This window comes from Geotrypetes seraphini, chromosome 5, assembly GCF_902459505.1.
Source record: "Geotrypetes seraphini chromosome 5, aGeoSer1.1, whole genome shotgun sequence".
NCBI classification, from domain to species: domain Eukaryota; kingdom Metazoa; phylum Chordata; class Amphibia; order Gymnophiona; family Dermophiidae; genus Geotrypetes; species Geotrypetes seraphini.
The window spans coordinates 144,293,802-144,314,588 of NC_047088.1; the positions used below are offsets into that span (position 1 = coordinate 144,293,802).

The 20,787-nt window shown below is 47.1% G+C and overlaps 1 protein-coding gene and 1 long non-coding RNA gene across 3 annotated transcripts in view; one reads left to right on the forward strand and one right to left on the reverse strand.

Moving 5' to 3' along the window:
- Positions 1-20,787, reverse strand: part of NRP2 (neuropilin 2) — a 354,082-nt gene that overhangs the window by 109,382 nt on the left and 223,913 nt on the right. The window lies entirely within an intron of this gene.
- LOC117360626 overlaps positions 15,500-20,787 on the forward strand; it is a 30,984-nt gene continuing 25,696 nt past the window's right edge. The window contains exon 1 of the long non-coding RNA XR_004539468.1: positions 15,500-15,712. This is a non-coding gene — a long non-coding RNA (uncharacterized LOC117360626). The remainder of the gene's footprint in view (positions 15,713-20,787) is intronic.

Here is a 20,787-nt window from a genome sequence, read left to right on the forward strand (position 1 = left end):
TTTGTTTATTAGATGACAGAGATGGCAACTGATATTCCCAGAATTTCTGAGACCAGAGTAAGGCTTAAACTAAATTGTTAGATTTTTTTCTGAGTTCTCTATAAATGTAATCTTTACCATCATTTTTATGGAGTTCTTTTCCCTTTTCATTTTATTATATATATTGTTCATTGCCTTGGCATGCTTCACATATAAGGCAGCATATTAAGTCTGAATAAACGATAAATCACCTGCAATGACGAGAAAATGAGCCGAGGTGGATTATGCCAGTGTTTTCTATATAAAATTTAATGGCATCATTGTAAAGAAGGAAGAAGTCGGGTTAGTGACCTACGTTCTGAATTCAATTCCATAGCCACTCACTGTGATCTCAGGCAAGCCACTTTGGGGTCTTTTTAATAAGATAAACTAACAGATTTAACCAGGGCTGTGGAGTCGGAGTCGGAGTCGAGGAGTCGGAGTCTGAGGAAATTTCGGGTACCTGGAGTCTGAGTCAGAAGTATAAAAAACTGAGGAGTCGGAGTCGGAACATTTATCTACCAACTCCACAGCCCTGGATTTAACACATTCTAATAATTAGTGCGCGCTAAATGCCAATGGGCTGCATGGTTGTAAGTGTGCGCTAAATCCAAGGTGAAGAGAACGAGAAGGTACTCGCTAAAGTTAGAAGGGAAAAGATTCCGTACAAACATAAGGAAGTTCTTCTTCACCCAGAGAGTGGTAGAAATCTGAAATGCTCTTCCAGAGGCTGTTATAGGGGAAAACACCCTTCAGGGATTCAAGACAAGGTTGGATAAGTTCCTAGTGGAACAGAACATACGCAAGTAAGACTAGACTCAAATAGGGCACTGGTCTTTGACCTAAGGGCCGCCGCGTGAGCGAACTGCTGGGCACAATGGACCACTGGTCTGACCCAGCAGCAGCAAATCTTATGGGGCTGATAATTGAAAGAGAAATACGTCCAAAAACCAGCCTAAGTCGGCACTTGGACGAACATTTCTCAAATACGTCCAAGTGCCGATACTAAAAACGGATGCATTTCTGAACGACCTAGGCCCTAATAGTGCCACTGAACGACCAAAGCTAAATGGGGCGTTTCGGGAGGATTGTCGAGGGCGGGAGTTGGGCCGGACGGGGGCAGACTTAGTATAACCGAAAGTTATACAGCCCACGATCGATGGAACTTAGACCATGTTTAACATGTTTTACATGGTCTAAGTCACAACGTCCAAGTCACAAAAACCCACCTAAACTCACCAGATAAGCACTGCAAACACATAAAACAGACCCCCACACACTACCCCAGTGATCACCGCCCCCCCCTAAAAATATTAATCACATCTTTAAAATTCAGCCTCCAGACCATCATCACCTGGTCGCCTGGCATAGGAAAGCCTAGTCGTCCAGCACAAAGGCGGCTTAAGTCATCTTGGGGGTGGGTTAGGGACCCATAGAAAGGAGGACCCATGCCCATAAGCCCCTGTAATCACTGCATTGATACTTAAACATGTGCACTCCCCTATACAACTCCAAAACCCTTTTTTACTGGCATATACCGTATTTTCACGCAAATAACGCGCACCCGTGTAAAACGCGCACACGGGTATAGCGCGCAGAAATCACGATGATATGTACAAAAACTTTTGTATACCGCGCTCACGGGTATACCGCGCATGATGCCCGACGCTCCTTTCGCCCGCCCTGACTTTCCGTGCGCTGTCCCGACTCTCCGTTCACCCCCCCTGACTTCCGTGCACTGCCCTGACTTTCCGTGCGCTGTCCCGACTCTCCGTTCACCCCCCCTGACTTCCGTGCACTGCCCTGACTTTCCGTGCGCTGTCCCGACTCTCCGTTCACCCCCCCTGACTTTCCGTGCACTGTCCCCCCTTGAAGTCCTGTCCCCCCTTGAAGGTCTGTCCCCATCCTGAAAGCCTGATGCCCCCCCCGACGTCCGATACATCCCCCCCCCCGGCAGGACCACTCGCACCCCCACCCCAAAGGACCGCCGACTCCCCAACAATATCGGGCCAGGAGGGAGCCCAAACCCTCCTGGCCACGACGACCCCCTAACCCCACCCCGCACTACATTACGGGCAGGAGGGATCCCAGGCCCTCCTGCCCTCGACGCAAACCCCCCTCCCCCCCCAACGACCGCCCCCCCAAGAACCTCCGACCGCCCCCCCAGCCGACCCGCGACCCCCCCTGGCCGACCCCCACGACCCCCCCACCCCCCTTCCCCGTACCTTTGGTAGTTGGCCGGACAGACGGGAGCCAAACCCGCCTGTCCGGCAGGCAGCCAACGAAGGAATGAGGCCGGATTGGCCCATCCGTCCTAAAGCTCCGCCTACTGGTGGGGCCTAAGGCGCGTGGGCCAATCAGAATAGGCCCTGGAGCCTTAGGTCCCACCTGGGGGCGCGGCCTGAGGCACATGGTCGGGTTGGGCCCATGTGCCTCAGGCCGCGCCCCCAGGTGGGACCTAAGGCTCCAGGGCCTATTCTGATTGGCCCACGCGCCTTAGGCCCCACCAGTAGGCGGAGCTTTAGGACGGATGGGCCAATCCGGCCTCATTCCTTCGTTGGCTGCCTGCCGGACAGGCGGGTTTGGCTCCCGTCTGTCCGGCCAACTACCAAAGGTACGGGGAAGGGGGGTGGGGGGTCGTGGGGGTCGCCAGGCGGGTCGCGGGTCGGCTGGGGGGGCGGTCGGAGGTCCTTGGGGGGGGCGGGCGTGGGGGGGAGGGGTGTTTGCGTCGAGGGCAGGAGGGCCTGGGATCTCTCCTGCCCGTAATGTAGTGCGGGGTGGGGTTAGGGGGTCGCCGTGGCCAGGAGGGTTTGGGCTCCCTTCTGGCCCGATATTGTCGGGAAGTCGGCGGTCCTTAGGGGTGGGGGTGCGAGTGGTCCTGCCGGGGGGGGGGATGTATCGGACGTCGGGGAGTCGGCCGGGCAAGAGGGCTTGGGCTCCCTCTTGCTCCGATCGTGGATGCGGGTGCGGGTGGGAGCGCGTGCGAGCGGTCGTTCGGGGTTGGGGTGCGAGCGGTCCTGCTGGGGGGGTGAATCGGGCGTCGGGCGGGGTGGGAACTATGTTTAAAAACTTTTGTATACCGCGCTCACGCATATAACGCGCGAGGGGTATGCGCGGTAGGTAAAAACGCGTATAACGCGCGCGTTATATGCGTGAAAATACGGTAAGTGGCTCCTGCAGCCATAAGGGTTATTGGGGTGGTAGATAAGTGGGTCTAGGGGATTCTGGAGGTGGTTTGGGGGGCTCACTGTACCCTATAAGGGAGCTGTAGGGAGGAGAAGCCATGGCACCCTTTTTGTGAAGTTCACAGCAGTGCCCTGTAAGGTACTTATGTACCTTATTGGAAGGACCTCTTTATCTTCCTGTGCCAAAACTGCCCACTTCTGAGTAGGGACTCTGTATGTGGTTTGAACTGTGGCCTGGTTTCAAGCATAATAATTACTCCAATAAACAAGAACCGGAAAAAGATCAGGAGAAACCTATTTCTTAACAAATAAGAGGTAACAAAATAAAATGTCTCTTCACTGTGTTGGGTTTCTGTTTGAAAGAAAAAGAAAACACACATCCAAATTAAAATGGTGATGGAGTTAGTTCTTATCAAGGTTATCTAAGTGGTTTTTACAATCAGGTACTCAAGCATTTTCCCTATCTGTCCCGGTGGGCTCACAATCTATCTAACGTACCTGGGGCTATAGAGGACTGAGTGACTTGCCCAGGGTCACAAGGAGCAGCGCGGAGTTTGAACCCACAACCCCAGGGTGCTGATGCTGTAGATCCAACCACTGCGCCACACACTCCTCCAACCACTGCGCCACACACTCCTCCAACATGATCAACTTTAAACTCGATGTCGGGAAGAGGAAAGGTACTAAAACCTCAACCATGACTTTAAACTTTAAAAGGGGAAGATACGATAGCATGAGAGCCATGGTGAAACAACGGATCAAGAAAAAAATGGACAAAGTCAAAATGGTAGAACAGGCATGGTCCCTTCTGAAAAATACTATCATGGAAGCACAAAGCCTCTACATTCCGCGGATGTCCAAAGCAAAGAAAACCAAAGGCAAAAGAGAGCCGGCGTGGCTTACTAAAGAGGTGAAGGAAGCCATAAAAGAAAAGAAGGATTCCTTTAAAGAATGGAAACGCACGAAAACAACCAAAATTTGGAACAAACACAAGGATGATCAGAAGAAGTGTCACAGGGCGGTGAGGGATGCCAAAAAGGGCTATGAGGAGAAAATAGTGCAGGAGGCCAAAAACTTCAAGCCCTTCTTCGGGTACGTGAAAGGGAGAAAACCTGCAAAAGAGGCAGTGGGACCGCTGGACGACCAGGGAAGGAAAGGGTACATTAAGGAAGACAAACAAATCGCAGACAGACTTAATTCCTTCTTTGCGTCTGTCTTTACAAAGGAAGACACTGCAACAATTCCGGAAGCAGTGAAAGTGTTCAAAGGAGTAACAGAGGACAGCCTTACCACAGTAGAAGTGGACTTGGACCAGATTTACCACCAGATCGACAAACTCAAAAGTGACAAATCTCCTGGACCGGACGGAATTCATCCGAGAGTCTTGAAAGAGCTAAAAGTGGAAATCGGAGAACTATTGCAAAAACTTGCCAATTTGTCAATCAAAACAGGACACATACCGGATGACTGGAAAATAGCGAACGTCACGCCGATATTTAAAAAAGGATCAAGAGGAGTACCAGGCAACTATAGACCTGTGAGTCTCACGTCGGTGCCTGGGAAGATGGTTGAGGCGCTGATCAAGGATAGCATAACCTGGCACTTAGACACACACAACCTGATGAGAGCCAGCCAACATGGTTTCAGGAAAGGGAAGTCATGTTTGACGAACCTACTTCAATTTTTTGAGATAGTGAACAGACAAATTGATAATGGATAACCGGTGGATATTATATACTTGGATTTTCAGAAAGCATTTGACAAGGTTCCACATGTAAGACTCCTCAGGAAACTTCAAGGCCATGGAATAGAAGGAGATATACTAAGATGGATAGGCAAATGGCTGGAGAGCAGAAGACAGAGAGTGGGCATAAATGGGAAGTTCTCGGACTGGGAGAATGTGACTAGCGGTGTGCCCCAGGGCTCGGTACTTGGGCCCATCTTATTTAATATTTTCATCAACGACCTAGAGGATGGAACATCCAGTGAGATCATCAAGTTTGCAGATGACACAAAGCTATGCTGGGCCATCAAATCGCAGAAGGACAGTGAGGAATTCCAGAGTGACTTGAGCCGATTGGAGAATTGGTCAGATAAATGGCAGATGAAGTTTTTAATGTGGAAAAAAGCAAAGTGATGCACTTAGGCAGAAAAAATAAGGAACACAAGTATAGTATGTCAGGTGCAACTCTGGGAAAAACCGAACAGGAAAAGGACCTAGACGTATTAATCGATAGGACTCTGAAAGCATTGGTGCAATGCGCGGCGGCAGCGAAGAACGCAAATAGAATGCTAGGCATGATAAAGAAGGGAATCACGAGTAGATTGGAGAAAGTAATAATGCCGCTATATACAGACCACACTTGGGATATTGTGTCCAACATTGGTCTCCATACCTAAAGAAGGATATAAAAATGCTCGAGAAGGTGCAGAGATGAGCAACAAAGCTAATAAAGGGCATGGAGTACTTGGAATATGAGGAACGACTTAAGAGACTGGATTGTTCTCCCTTGAGAAGAGGAGACTGCGAGGGGATATGATCGAGACTTTCAAAATACTGAAAGGAATTGACAAAATAGAGCAGGAAAAAGCATTATTTACAATGTCCAATGTGACACGGACAAGAGGACATGGACTGAAGCTAAGGGGGGGACAAGGTCAGGACAAATATCAGGAAGTTCTGCTTCACGCAATGGGTGGTGGACACCTGGAATGCTCTCCCAGTTGCGGAATCCACCATTCTAGAATTTAAGGGTAAGTTAGATGTACATCTCCTTATGAGAGGCTTAAAGTGACATGGGTAAGGGTAAGCTAGATGCACTTCTCCTTATGAGAAGCTTAGAGTGATATGGGGACTAAAACTATGCCAGGGTACACCTGGCGGGGCCTCCGCGTGTGCGGATCGCCGGACTTAATGGACCTAGGGTCTGTTCCAGAGATGGCACTTCTTATGTTCTTAACCTTAACAACTTAACAAGCAATACAAAATATAAGCCATTACAAATTTTTCATGGAACAATAATTGTCAGCAGCTTTATTTTATTTCAATCAGTATTAATGTAACAAAGTCAAATTTAATTCAGCTCTTCTTCGAAATTAGCCTTTAACTCTAGCTGCCCAGTCAGATCAGAATGTGTATTAATGTTGTCAAACCAAACCAATTCCCTACGAGATCTGTAATGTCACTGTATACCACATTCCAATCATTTTCCTTTACAATCAGTGGTGTAGTGAGGGTGAGAGGCCCCCGGGGTGATAATGCACCTCCCCTGCCCTCTTCTCCGTCCCCCCCCATTGCCATCTGCTCTTTCCTGCCATGCAAGCATGCAGCCCTTCCCTTCCCCCTTATCTCTTTAACATTACGGGCGCGAACAGGAACCCCAACCTAGAGATTAGATAAACTGGGCCTCTTCTCCCTTGAAAAGAGGAGAATGAGAGGGGACATGATCGAAACATTCAAGATAATGAAGGGAATAGACTTAGTAGATAGAGACAGGTTGTTCACCCTCTCCAAGGTAGAGAGAACGAGAGAGCACTCTCTAGTTAAAAGGGGATAGATTCCTTATAAACGTAAGGAAGTTCTTCTTCACCCAGAGAATGGTGGAAAACTGGAACGCTCTTCCGGAGGCTGTTATAGGGGAAAACACCCTCAGGGGATTCAAGATAAAGTTAGATAAATTCCTGCTGAATCAGAAAATACGCAGGTAAGGCTAGTCTCAGTTAGGGCACTGGTCTTTGACCTTAGGGCCGCCGCGTGAGCGGACTGCTGGGCACAATGGATCACTGGTCTGACCCAGCAGCGGCAATTCTTATGTTCTTATGTGCTGCTCACACCAGCGTCGGCTCTTCCTCTGACATTACTTCGTAGGTGCGGAACCAGGAAGTGATGCCAGAGGAAGAGCCGATGCTGGCACAAACAGCAGGTTGGGGTTGCTGCTCATGCCCAGAATGTTAAAGAATTACGGGGGAGGGGAAGGGGTATGCACATGTGGTAGTGGGGAGGGGGGGTACAGGGAAGGAGCAGGGGAGTGGAGAAGAGGACAGGTACTGGTGCTCCCCCATGATGGTACCTGTTTACAATCCCTTCCCCAAAACTGATGGCCACCTGGAGTAACACTGCTTCTTTTCCACAGTTGTGACCCCTTCCCCTCTCCAACTTATCTTGAAACCATAAACCTAGAAAACAATGCCCACAGAACCATTGTTTACCCACCCCATCAACATCCATGCCCTAATCTCTGACATCTCCACAAGGAGGCCCCCATAACTGCACAGGAGGGAAGGGACAGGCAAAGGAATTGGAAAAACAGCCCAAACCTCCTACCTTTTCACAAACGACCTATCTCACAACTATTCCCCACAGCCCTTCTACCTCTTAAACTTGCCAAAAAGCACAGTTACTTACCGTAACAGGTGTTATCCAGGGACAGCAGGCAGATATTCTTGACTGATGGGTGACGGCACCGACGGAGCCCCGGTACGGACAATTTTAGAGTGATTGCACTCTAAGAACTTGGAAAGTTCTAGTAGGCCGCACCACGCACGTGCGAGTGCCTTCCCGCCCGACAGAGGCGCGCGGTCCCCAGTTAGGATAAGCCAGCTAAGAAGCCAACCCGGGGAGGTGGGTGGGACGCAAGAATATCTGCCTGCTGTCCCTGGATAACACCTGTTACGGTAAGTAACTGTGCTTTATCCCAGGACAAGCAGGCAGCATATTCTTGACTGATGGGTGACCTCCAAGCTAACAAAAAGAGGGATGGAGGGAAGGTTGGCCATTAGGAAAACAAATTTTGCAAAACAGATTGGCCGAAGTGTCCATCCCGTCTGGAGAAAGCATCCAGACAATAGTGAGACGTAAAAGTATGAACTGAGGACCAAGTAGCAGCCTTGCAGATTTCCTCAATGGGCGTGGAACGGAGGAAAGCTACAGATGCTGCCATAGCTCGAACTCTATGGGCCGTGACAGAACCTTCCAGTGTCAGTCCGGTCTGAGCATAACAGAATGAAATGCACGCTGCCAGCCAATTAGACAACGTACGTTTAGAAACAGGACGTCCCAATTTATTCGGATCAAAGGACAGAAAGAGTTGGGGAGCTGATCTGTGGGGCTTAGTACGCTCTAAATAGTAAGCTAGTCTTACAGTCCAAAGTATGTAGAGCCTGTTCTCCAGAATGAGAGTGAGGTTTCGGAAAGAAGACAGGCAGAACAATGGATTGGTTGAGATGGAATTCAGAGACAACCTTAGGGAGAAACTTTGGATGTGTATGCAGAACCACCTTGTCATGATGAAAGACCGTAAAAGGTGGATCTGCAACTAGTGCATGTAGCTCACTGACCCTCCTGACAGAGATAAGAGCAATAAGGAAAAGTACTTTCCAAGTGAGAAACTTGAAAGGAGTGGAAGCCAAAGGTTCAAATGGAGGCTTCATTAAGGCGGAAAGAACCACATTGAGATCCCAGATTACAGGAGGGGCTTTAAGAGGTGGTTTCACATTGAAAAGACCCCGCATGAACCTGGACACCAAGGGATGAGCTGAGAGAAGTTTTCCATGAACCGGCTCATGAAAAGCAGCAATAGCACTGAGGTGGACTCTGATGGAAGTAGACTTAAGGCCAGAGTCAGACAAAGAAAGCAGATAATCCAACAATGTCTCCACTGCCAGGGAAGTGGGATCAAGATGATGAAGAAGACACCAGGAAGAAAATCGTGTCCACTTCTGATGGTAACATTGCAGAGTGGCTGGTTTCCTATAGGCATCTAGAATGGAATGAAGGGCTGAGACAAAAGAGTATCATGAGAAGTCAGCCCGAGAGATACCAAGCTGTCAGGTGCAGAGACTGGAGGTTGGGATGTAGAAGGGTCTCCTGATGCTGTGTAAGCAGAGAAGGAAACAGTGGAAGAAGAAAATGTTCCCTGGAACTGAGTTGAAGTAGAAGGGAGAACCAATGTTGCCTGGGCCACCTCGGTGCAATCAGAATCATGGTGGCTCGTTCCCTCTTGAGCTTGAACAAAGTTCTCAACATGAGAGGCAGAGGAGGGAAAGCGTACAGGAACAGATTGGACCAGTCGAGGAGAAATGCATCCGCTGCCAGACGGTGAGGAGAGGAGAGTCTGGAGCAGAATAGGGGCAGCTGGTGATTGTGAGGAGCTGCAAAGAGGTCTATCTGAAGAGTGCCCCATTGAGCGAAGATGGACTGCAGAGTGAAAGGATCGAGTGCCCACTCGTGAGGCTGGAGAATTCTGCTGAGCTTGTCCGCTAAGGAATTCTGTTCTCCCTGAATGTAGATAGCTTTCAGAAATAGATGGTGATCTATGGCCCAAGCCCAGATCCTCTGGGCTTCCTGGCACAAGAGGCGAGAGCCTGTCCCACCCTGCTTGTTGATGTAGTACATTGCAACTTGATTGTCTGTGCACAGCAAGTTTCAAGTTTCAAGTTTATTAGGAGACTTGATAAATTGCTTGATCGAATATTCTAAGCGATGTACATTTTAAAATTTACAATTAAAAAAACGAAAAACAATAACAATGTAATACATTACAGTACATACAATATTTAAATAATGGTTAAAATACTTGAGGACTTGAGGAAAGAGAAGATGTTGGAAGGCCTTGAGGGCATAAAACATCGCTCTGAGTTCCAGGAAATTGATGTGATGCTTCATTTCCTGAGGTGTCCAAAGTCCTTGGGTTTGGAACTCGTTCAAGTGAGCTCCCTAGGCTTAAGGGGAGGCGTCGGTGGTGATGATGTTGATGAGGAGGTAGATGGAAGAGAAGACCTCTGGAGAGATTTGAGGATATCAACCACCATTGTAGAGACTGACGAAGAGATGATGTCACAGATATGTGACGTGAGCAAGGATCCATCACTTGGGACCACTGGGTAGCTAGGGTCCATTGAGGAGTGCGCAGGTGAAGACGTGCGAAGGGTGTGACATGAACTGTGGAGGCCATGTGACCCAAGAGTATCATCATTTGCTTGGCCGAGATGGAACGTTGTGGAAGCACCTGCTGACATAGAGATTGAAGCGTTTGAAGACGGTTGGATGGCAGGAACGCTCTCATGAGGACTGTGTCCAAGACTGCTCCAATGAATTGAAGTCTCTGAGTGGGGATGAGATGAGATTTGGGTAGATTGATCTCGAACCCCAGAAATTGAAGAAACAGGATGGTCTGGGTGGTGGCCTGAAGTACTGTCTGAGATGAATTGGTCTTTATCAACCAATCGTCCAGGTAAGGAAACACCTGAAGGTGGTGGGAATGTAGAAAGGCAGCCACCACAATCAGACATTTGGTAAACAATCTTGGAGAGGCGGCAAGACCGAAGGGAAGCACCTTGTATTGGTAATGACAATGATTGATCATGAAGCGTAGATACTGCCTGGAGGCCAGATTGACCGGTATGTGAGTGTATGCTTCTTTGAGATCGAGGGAACATAGCCAGTCGCCTTGATTGAGAAGAGGGTAAAGAGTGGCCAGAGAAAGCATTCTGAATTTTTCTTTGACCAAGCACTTGTTGAGATCGCGAAGATCTAGGATGGGTCTGAGATCTCCTATTTTTTTGGGAACTAGAAAATAACGGGAGTAGAAGCCTTGCCCCTTTTGATCTAGAGGAACTTCCTCTATGGCGTTCAGAAGGAGGAGGGATTGGACCTCTTGAAGAAGGAGGGAAGACTGAGGAGTGTTCAAAGCAGACTCTTTTGGTAGACTTTGGGCAGGAAGAGTCTGAAAGTTGAGAGAGTAGCCGTGGCGGATGATGTTGAGGACCCATTGATCCGAGGTGATGGTTTCCCAACGGCTTATGAGAGAGTCCAAAGGAGAGCAACGAAACTGGTAAGAGGACTGGAACACTGCCCATACGCTGAGAGGTTGGATAGGCTGGGACTCTTCTCTCTGGAAAAAAGGAGGCTCAGGGGAGATATGATAGAGACCTTCAAGATCATGAGGGGCATAGAGAGGGTGGATAGGGACAGATTCTTCAGGCTGAAGGGGACAACAGGTACGAGGGGGCATTCGGAGAAACTGAAGGGAGATAGGTTCAAAACAAATGCAAGGAAGTTTTTTTTCACACAAAGGGTCGTGGACACTTGGAATGCGCTACCGGAGGAAGTGATCAGGCAGAGTACGGTACAGGGATTCAAACAGGGATTGGACGGATTTCTGAGGGATAAAGGGATCGTGGGATACTGAGAGAGGTGCTGGGATGTAACACAAGTATAGAAAGCTAACCAGGTAATAAGTATAGAAACCAAATCAGGTCGTGCATGTGTAAGACCGGAGGGTTAGGACTCTGATGGGAAGATAGGACTTCAAATGAGAAACCAAGGTGGCAAGGGAGCCCCTTCTGGTGATTCAGACAGGTCGTGACCTGTTTGGGCCGCCGCGGGAGCGGACTGCTGGGCAGGATGGACCTATGGTCTGACCCGGCGGAGGCACTGCTTATGTTCTTATGTTATGTTCTTATGAGTAAGGCGTCCTCCAATAGGCAGCGGAAGATGGGCAGATGGAGGGATACTGGCTATGTCCTGGAGAACCAAGTCAAAAGGGTTGTGAAGGTTTTTGTGGAGGAGGAGGCTTCACCTGTTGTTGCTGCTGTGCAGGTCTAGTGTTTTGCCTTTGTTGTTGCCTCTGACGCCTGGGTTGTTGAGCTGCCGGTGGCAAAGGACGAGCCACAAATCGACGCTGGTAGGCCGATTGCTGACGAAAAGGCCTGGTAGGTGGGGTCTTCTTTTTTGTTTTGAGGAGAGTATCCCACCTAGTTTCATGAGCCGAAAGCTTTTGAGTAGTGGAGTCCATGGATTCTCCAAACAGCTTATCCCCCAGGCAAGGTGCATTAGCCAGTCGATCCTGATGATTGACATCAAGTTCTGAAACTCTGAGCCATGCCAGTCGGCGCATGGCCACCGACATAGCCGTGGCCCGAGAGGTTAGCTCAAAGGTGTCATAGATCGATCTGACCATGAACTTTCGAAGTTGTAAGAGCGATGAAGAAGTTTGGCGAAAGGCAGATTTTTTACGGTCAGGGAGGTACTTCTCAAAAGCAGTCAGATTTTGTATGAGATGCTTGAGATAGAATGAGAAGTGGAAAGCGTAATTCCCTGACCTGTTGGCCAACATCGCATTCTGGTACAACCTCTTGCCAAATTTGTCCATGGCTTTACCTTCTCTGCCAGGAGGGACTGAGGCGTATACACTAGCTCCCGTGGATTTTTTTAGAGTGGATTCCACTAATAGAGACTCATGTGGGAGCTGTGGTTTGTCAAACCCAGGAATCAGGATGACTTTATATAAGGAGTCTAACTTGCGGGGGGCTCCAGGGATGGTCAAAGGTGTCTCTAAATTCTTGTAAAACGTCTCTCTCAAGATGTCATGGAGAGGTAATTTGAGATATTCCCTTGGAGGTTGGTCAAAATCCAGTGCATCAAGAAAAGCTTTGGATTTCTTTGACTCAGCCTCCAAGGGAATAGAGAGAGAGTCACACATCTCTTTTAAAAAAGATGAGAAAGAGGTTACATCTGGTTTAGAGGATGGGTCTAAAGCAGAAGGATCCTCATCACCAGATGAACATTCCCCTTCAGAGAGAAGAGGGTCCTCTGAGTCACCCCACAGATCAGGATCCCGAACCTGAAAACTGCGGTCTCAAGATTCCGGTGTGGAGGGTTCCAGGTGTCGGGATTTGCGTGCCGACTTACCTGACCTCATAGACATGGTACCGGGAGACGTTAAGGGCTGCATCGGTGCCGAAGTCTGAACAGCCTGGTGTTGAGCTCTCGGTTCCGGTGCGAGGACTGGCATGGAGACCGAGGAAGCAGAATGTACCAGTACCGACAAAGTGGATGCCGAAAGAAGGGGCTGCTCCACTGTCAGTACCGGTGGCTCAGACCGGACCGGGACCGGAAGGCTCGGTGTCAAAAGTGCAGGAAGGAGTTGTTGCAACTGTTCCTTAAGCTGCACCTGCAGGACAGCGGCGATCCGCTCGTCCAGCGAAGGCACCGGTACCGCCTTTTTCTTGAGCGGTACCTGCGGAGCCGCTCTACGCCCCGAGGATGAGGAATCCGAGGTCGAGGGGCTCACCTCTATTGGGGCGGAGCGCTTCCGTGGGCGCCTCGAGATCGGCAGGACTGGGCTCGCTGCTACTGAGACCGGAGGACGCTCCAACGGGGAAGGCTTCTTAGCCGGCTTACCTGAGGGATGCGACGCCGACGTGGTATCACGCGGTGTTGACGAGGTGGGTGCCGACTGAGACGGGGGCCGATGTCGGTGCCAGTGCCGCAGAGTCAGACATCTCGGCACCAAACAATAACTGTTGCTGGATCTGCCGATTTTTCAGAGTTCTCTTTTTCAAAGTCGCACAGCGGGTGCAGGTAGACGCTCGATGGTCAGGACCAAGACACTGTAGACACCAGTTGTGTGGGTCAGTGAGTGAAATTGGTTGTGCACACCGCTGGCACTTCTTAAACCCGGGTTGAGGGGGCATGAAGGTAAAAACGGCTTCTGCCAAATCGAAGGCCGAGGCCTTGATGGTGGCAACAGGCCCCGCCGGGGCGAAATTGAAAGAAGTGAAAAAAAAAAACCAAAGTTTTTTTTATTTTTTTTTTTTAAAGAAAAGAAATAAAAGAAAATGAAGGAAACAATATTTCCTTAAGGGTTTACGCGAGCGGGAAGGCGATATGAAAAAAGTCTTCAACAGCCATTGAAAGAAATGCGTCTTCTTAGCTCTGCGGAAACTAAGAAACTGGGGACCGCGCGCCTCTGTCGGGCGGGAAGGCACTCGCGCGTGTGCGGTGTGGCCTACTAGAACTTTCCAAGTTCTTAGAGTGCAATCACTCTAAAATTGTCCGTACCGGGGCTCCGTCGGTGCCGTCACCCATCAGTCAAGAATATGCTACCTGCTTGTCCTGGGATAATATTATATTCCTTTCCCTCAGAGATCAACTTCCCTGCCTTGCCCTAACCAATCACCTTGCCTTCACTATTCCACTAATCCCACTCCTCCTCCTCCACTTAACAGCCAGTTTTTCTCCTACAATGTTATTGATTATACACACTTTACCATCCCGTTCTTTTTTCTTCACCCTCCTAACCATCTGGTCCATCCCCTCACAAACCTCCCACCCAGGGGCAGACTGACAGTGATCTGGGCCTCCGGGCAATAAAGATCATAGACTCTTAATTACCTATCGAAAATGATTAAACTAGATGGAGGCTAGAGGAGAGTAAATGCCCTACTGCTCTGGTTCCTTGGTCACTGCTCTATTGTTCCAATGGTCAGTCCATCCCTGCTCCTACCTCCACCTTACCCCCATCTTTACACCTATACACGAGCCTCTGCCCTGTCAGTGGCTTGGCCAATGTTATTGGCCTCCTGCCAAAACTGTGGGCTATCCATAGCTACAATAAAAAACTGTTGTCATAATACTGTATAACAACAACTGTCTTTCTGATCAGCCTAACAGAGTAACCTGCAAGGCCTAATCAATGGAAAAATGGCACACCTCAACACTTGAACTAGAAAATATTCTTCCTGGAAGAATTAAGATATTCTAATCTTTCCATAAGTGCAAGCAGACATCCCATGGTATACATCTGCTTTATAATAGTTCAACCATCGATCACCACCATACTTGGACAACTACTTAATATCCTATTCATTATGTTCTTCACAGCAAAATCTCTTAGTAATTCCATCAATCAGACAAATAGTTTATTCATCTACTAGAGACCATTCTTTTGCAGTCATTGGCCCTCAGCTTTGGAACGCTCTTCTGAATTACATTTGAATAGAAAAAAATCTTGAAAGCTTTAAAATATTGCTAAAAACTTTTCTGTTTACAGATGCATATGATCAATGAAATTTCAAGGATGCAGGAGACAGGCCTAACTTTGATCTGAAATAATAAGTACACAATCAGCTTTTATCGATAATTTTTATTTTTCTTTCTTTTACTATTGATATTATAGTTCTATCTCTTAATATTTTATATATTAATTTTATATAAACTGCATAGATGTTGTCCGATTGCGGTATATCAAGTGTAAAATAAACTTGGAAACCACAACATGCCATTATCTCACTCAGCAAATGTCACACCTTGTGGATTACATCATTTAAGTTATATTTTTGCAGTCTTTAAATTTTTTAAAACCATGCTTGCCTCTTAAAAATTCAATGGCCTTCCATTTGTTAGAACTATTTTAAAAGGCAACAACTGTGCCCACTTTCAGACTGATAGCATTCCAATACCTTTGAACCTGATTAGAAGATTTTGCCTCACTTCTCAACTAAGCACAGCTGTTTTCTTTCGGCCTGAACTGGTTGCACTGTGGGGCTTTTTTGTCAGAAGACCACCCGGCAAAAAGAAGACATTCTTTATCCTCTCTTGACTTGGAGTCTAGCAGTGAGTTTCATACTGGAAGGAAAATCCAGGAGGGGGGTGAAAATCATTTGAGGAATTAAGAAGCCGAAAGAGAACAATAAAACTATTCTCTTTCCTGTCAGGAGGTTATATGGTAAGAGATTTTTTTTCAGCATGAGATATTTCTTTTCTAAAAATAGCAAAACTGTCTTATTTCTCCCTTAGTATCTCCACTCCTATTTTTTCTTAAAAGAGCTAATAAAGTTGCTATAACAGGATTTTTATAGAAATGGAGACACACACACACATTTTAATAGCCCCTATAAACATTTTTTCCTCGGTATTAGTGAAGTGCCTGATATACTCACAAATCCAAGCTCATATCCAACCACCTCATAAACCACAAAGCGTAACTAATCCACAGGCAAGGCCAAGATGCAGAATCCCAGGGCCAGCAGTACAGATGACAGTGAGCATTTCAGGTGATAAGAGACTGACAGCAGGGATTAGGGGAGAATGGAAGAGCCCAGCTTTGCCGAGTGCTGCAATCAGTGTTAAGCTTGGCGCACAACAGTGCTATGAACAAAAACTTGGATGACTTTCAAATTTGCCTATAAAAATGAAAAATATTTTTTAAAATTAACAATAGATTACAGAGACAAAAAAGGTGATGGAATTCAAAAAGGTGTGGGTTCAAATCCCTCGCTGCTCCTTGTGACCCTGGGCAAGTCTCTTAATCCCTTCATTGCCCAAGGGGTACTAGATTGAGTTTGAGCCCACCGGGACAGATAGGGAAATATGATAAAGTACCTGAATGTAAACCACTTAGTATATAAGTGTCATATTAAAAAAAATTAGAAGATCCCTTACTAGAAAATGGATGGTATAAAAAACAAAATTTAAATGACTGCATATGTGTTGATGTGTTGAGCAGTGCTTAGAGAGCGACTCTAGCTATGAAGAACTACGGCCAATGCTCAGCAGACTTCTATAGTCTGTGTCCCTTATATGGAAAGACAGTTTAATATGGGCTGGAGATGACTTTGAAGGCAACTCCAGTAGTTGAAACTTGAGGACAATGTCAGATGGGCTTCTATGGTTTGTGTCCCACACATGATAAGACAGATTGGGATAGGCTGGAGTGGGCTTTGATAGCAACTCTAGTAGCTGGAATGTAAGGACAATGCTGGCAGAATTCTATGGTCTCTGTCCCAGAAATGACAAAAAAAAAAAAAAAGATCCAGTATCAAGTATTTATACTACATTTGTTCTTGGTTAATCATGAATTGTTTATGTTTATTAAAAACTTGATAGCCAGTCATTTCTGGGCGCAATTCACAATGGCTTACAATAAAATTGATAAAAGGAAGGAATGCCAATATGAGACAGGAAAGGAAAAAAAAAATATCAATCACACAAGAGACACTTCTTACAACAACAAGTTTCACCCTGGGGGTCTGCCAACTTGCAGAAGCCTTAAGGATTAGAGCAGTGTTTTTAAACCTTTTTACACCCTTGGACCGGCAGAAATAAAATAATTATTTTGTGGACCGGCAAACTACTAAGACTGAAATTTGAAAAAAACAAAACACATTTCTGTCCCGTCTCCGCAAGCTCGGTCCCCACAAACCATCTGATCCCATCCACACAAGCCTCAGTTATGATTTTATATTGAACGTATTTTATTAAAGTATAAAAAGAAGCAATATTATGTACAATTGTCATTTTATAAATGTAAATATACAGAGCAAGGACCAATAAAACCCCTGTCCCCCCTCCCCTTCACATATATCCCCTCTACTATCAAGAAAACTGAACAAGCCAAATAATATCATGCTAACAGAATACTGCAGTCACACATGACAGGAATAGTGTTAGGGGTGTGCCCCCTGGTCAGAGAGAGCCCTAAGCCTACTGGAAGCTAAAGAAGCACTGTCTGGGCTTTGAAATCCCCAGTTATATTTCTAGCAGCAGATATATTTCAAATCTGATATATTCTAATGACAAAATAGAAATAAAATTATTTTTTCTACCTTTTGTTGTCTCTGGTTTCTGCTTTCATCTTCTTTTCACTATTTTTCTTCCAGCGTCTGCCCTGTCTCTTCAATCCAGCATCTGCCTGTTCCATCCACTGTCTGCCCTCTCCCCCTTCCTTATGTATCTGACTTCTTTCTATGCCCCTCTCCCCTTTCCATCCAGCCTGTGCCTCCTCTCTCCTTTTTACGTCATTCATTCCAGCTTCACTGCTTTCTTCATTTTATCTCTCCTACACCAGATCTAGCATCTTTATCCCTCTCTCATTTCTCTGCTGACCCCCTTTCCAGCATCAATCTCTCTCTACTTTCTCATTCCTCTGTCTCTCCCCTTTCCCTCATCTGATATCTCCATTCCACTCTGACCCCTGACCCCCCTTCCCCTTCTGTAATCTCCCTGCCAGCTGTTTCCTTCCTTTTTTCCTTCTCCATTCTCTCCTCCCCCCTATCCAACATTAACTCTCTTCCCATCCCTTTCCCTCCTCCCCTCCCAGCAGCATCTCTCCTTCTACCTCCCTCCAGGTCCAGTAGCAGCTCTCCCTTTATTCAGCAGCTTCCCAGCCTCCAACAGTGGCTTCTTCCCCTTCCAGCAGCTCTCTGTACTTGCCTGCAGCAGTGATTTATTTAGGCAGCCTTGGATCCGTTGCCGCCTCTGAGGAAAGAGGAAGTTGCCAGTGAATCACTTCCCTGGCAAGTACGAGAGCTGCTGGGAGCGGAGACAGCCACTGTTGAAGGCTCCCCACATGCTGACCATCTCCCTCCACCTGCACCTGTACCTGCAGCTCTCTCCCTTCTACCTGCACCTTCCCCACGGCCCTCTTCAGCAACTCGGCAGGGGCGGCGATCAAGATAGGCTGCGAACGTCGGGACCTTCCCTCTCTGAGTCCCGCCTACTTTGTTTCAACTTCCTGTTTCCAAACAGGCGAGACTCACAGAGGGAAGGCCCCGACATCGGCAGCCTGTCTTGATTGCCCGAGGCTGGGCGGAACAGCAGCCTTCCACCACTACCGCAGTTTTCAGGAAATTTAACCGCCAACTCGATCTCGCCGGCCCCACGGACCGGCGGTTGAAGAACAGTTGATTAGAGGATCATGAATTAGATTTGGAAAGCAGAACTACCAAAAGTTATCCCTAAAAATGTGAGCCTTCAGCTATATCTTAAACCTTGGAAAGGATAACTCTGTACAAATAAAAGGAGGTAAAATATTCCAAAGAAACATCAACAGAAAATAATAAGCAGTGGATGTGTAGACTTGAATTGAGTATATCTGGGAGATAGAAGAAATAAATGGAATCAAACGAACATAATGAATGGGAGGTCATGTAAAGAATCATAACAGAAGGGTTGTTGGGTAAGATTTGCCTCTTTGCGAATGATACCAAAATCTGCAATAGTGTAGACACGCTGGATGGTGTGAATAACATGAAGAAAGACCTGGCGAAGCTTGAAGAATGGTTTGAAATTTGTCAGCTAAAATTTAATGCTAAGAAATACAAGGTCATGCATTTGGGCTGCAAAAACCCGAGGGAATGGTACAGTTTAAGGGGTGAAGAACTTATGTGCACGACAGAAGAGCGGGACTTGGGTGTGATTGTATGTGATGATCTTAAGGTGGCCAAACAGGTTGAAAAGGTGATGGTGAAAGCTAGGTTGCATAGGGAGAGATTTGGTCAGTAGGAAAAAGGAGGTATTGATGCCTCTGTATAAGACTTTGGTGAGACCTTATTTAGAATATTGTGTACAATTCTGGAGGCCGCACCTTCAAAAAGATATAAAAAGGATGGAGTCGGTCCAGAGGAAGGCTACTAAAATGGTATGTGGTCTTCATCATAAGGTGTAAGGGGACAGACTTAAAGAGCTCAATCTGTATACTTTGGAGGAAAGGCGGGAGAGGGGAGATATGATAGAGACGTTTAAATACCTATGTAATGTAAATGCGCATGAGTTGAGTCTCTTTCATTTGAAAGGAAACTCTGAAATGAGAGGTCATAGGATGAAGTTAAGAGGCGATAGGCTCCGGAGTAATCGGTGACAGGATAATCGCGTGCCAGACACCAATGCGCCGAAAAGCCAGCCCTGACAATTCGGCACAAGAAAGAAGCGCGCCGCGGGAAAACTTCATTTTAAAGAGCTCCGACAGGGGGTGTGGGGGGAACCCCCCCCCCACTTTACTGCATCGTGTTCGCGCTGCCGTTGGGGGGGTGTGAGGGGTGCAACCCCCCAGATTATAGAGAAAATGGAACTTTTCCAGAAAAAAATCAGAAAAAGTTCCGTTTTCTCTATAATGCAGGGTTCCAACCCCCCAAACAGCAGCGTGAACACTATGCAGTAAAGTGGGGGGGGGGGGGGGGTTCCCTACTCATACCCTGCTTTGGAGCTCTTTAAAATTAATTTTTTCCACGGCGCGCTTCTTTCTTGCGCCGAATTGTCAGCGCTGGATTGTCGGCACACTGGTGTCTTGCGCGTGACAGACTATGAACCGAGTAATCTAAGGAAATATTTTTTTTTTTACAGAAAGGTGATAGATGCATGGAACAGTCTCCCAGAAGAGGTGGTGGAGACAGAGACTGTGTCTGAATTCAAAAGGGCCTGGGATAGGCACGTGGGATCTCTCAGAGAGAAAGAAATAATGGTTACTGCGGATGGGCAAACTGGATGGGCCATTTGGCCTTTATCTGCCATCATGTTTCTATGTTCCTATGTAAAGGTATCAAGGTGCAAGGCCTTGTGAGTGAGGTAGAGGAGCTTAAACCGGCATCTGAACTGGACAGGCAACCAGTGGAGATGAATGAGCAGAGGAGTTACGTGACTTGTCATTTCGCTTTACAAAGAAATCTAGCTAAGGAATTGTGAAGGGTTTGTAGAGGGGGTTAGAAATGAAACAGATATCACAGTAAGGACAGAGAGCTTCTCTGAGGGAGAAGGACAGAGAGCTTCTCTGAGAACTGAACTTGCTGTTCAAACACTACTCTTTCAGTGATTCTGAATAATACACAAAGATTAGAGATTGGATGGTAAGGTTCAGGAATGCTGGGATCTAATAAGGGTTTCTTTAAAATGGGATTCACAACCCAGGCAGAAGGGACAACCCCAGTAGAGAGACTAAATTGAACCAAATGAGCTTATGGAGTATGAATGTTGGGTAGGTCTTTATCTACCATCATCTACTATGTTACTGTGTTTGTGACCTGAGTT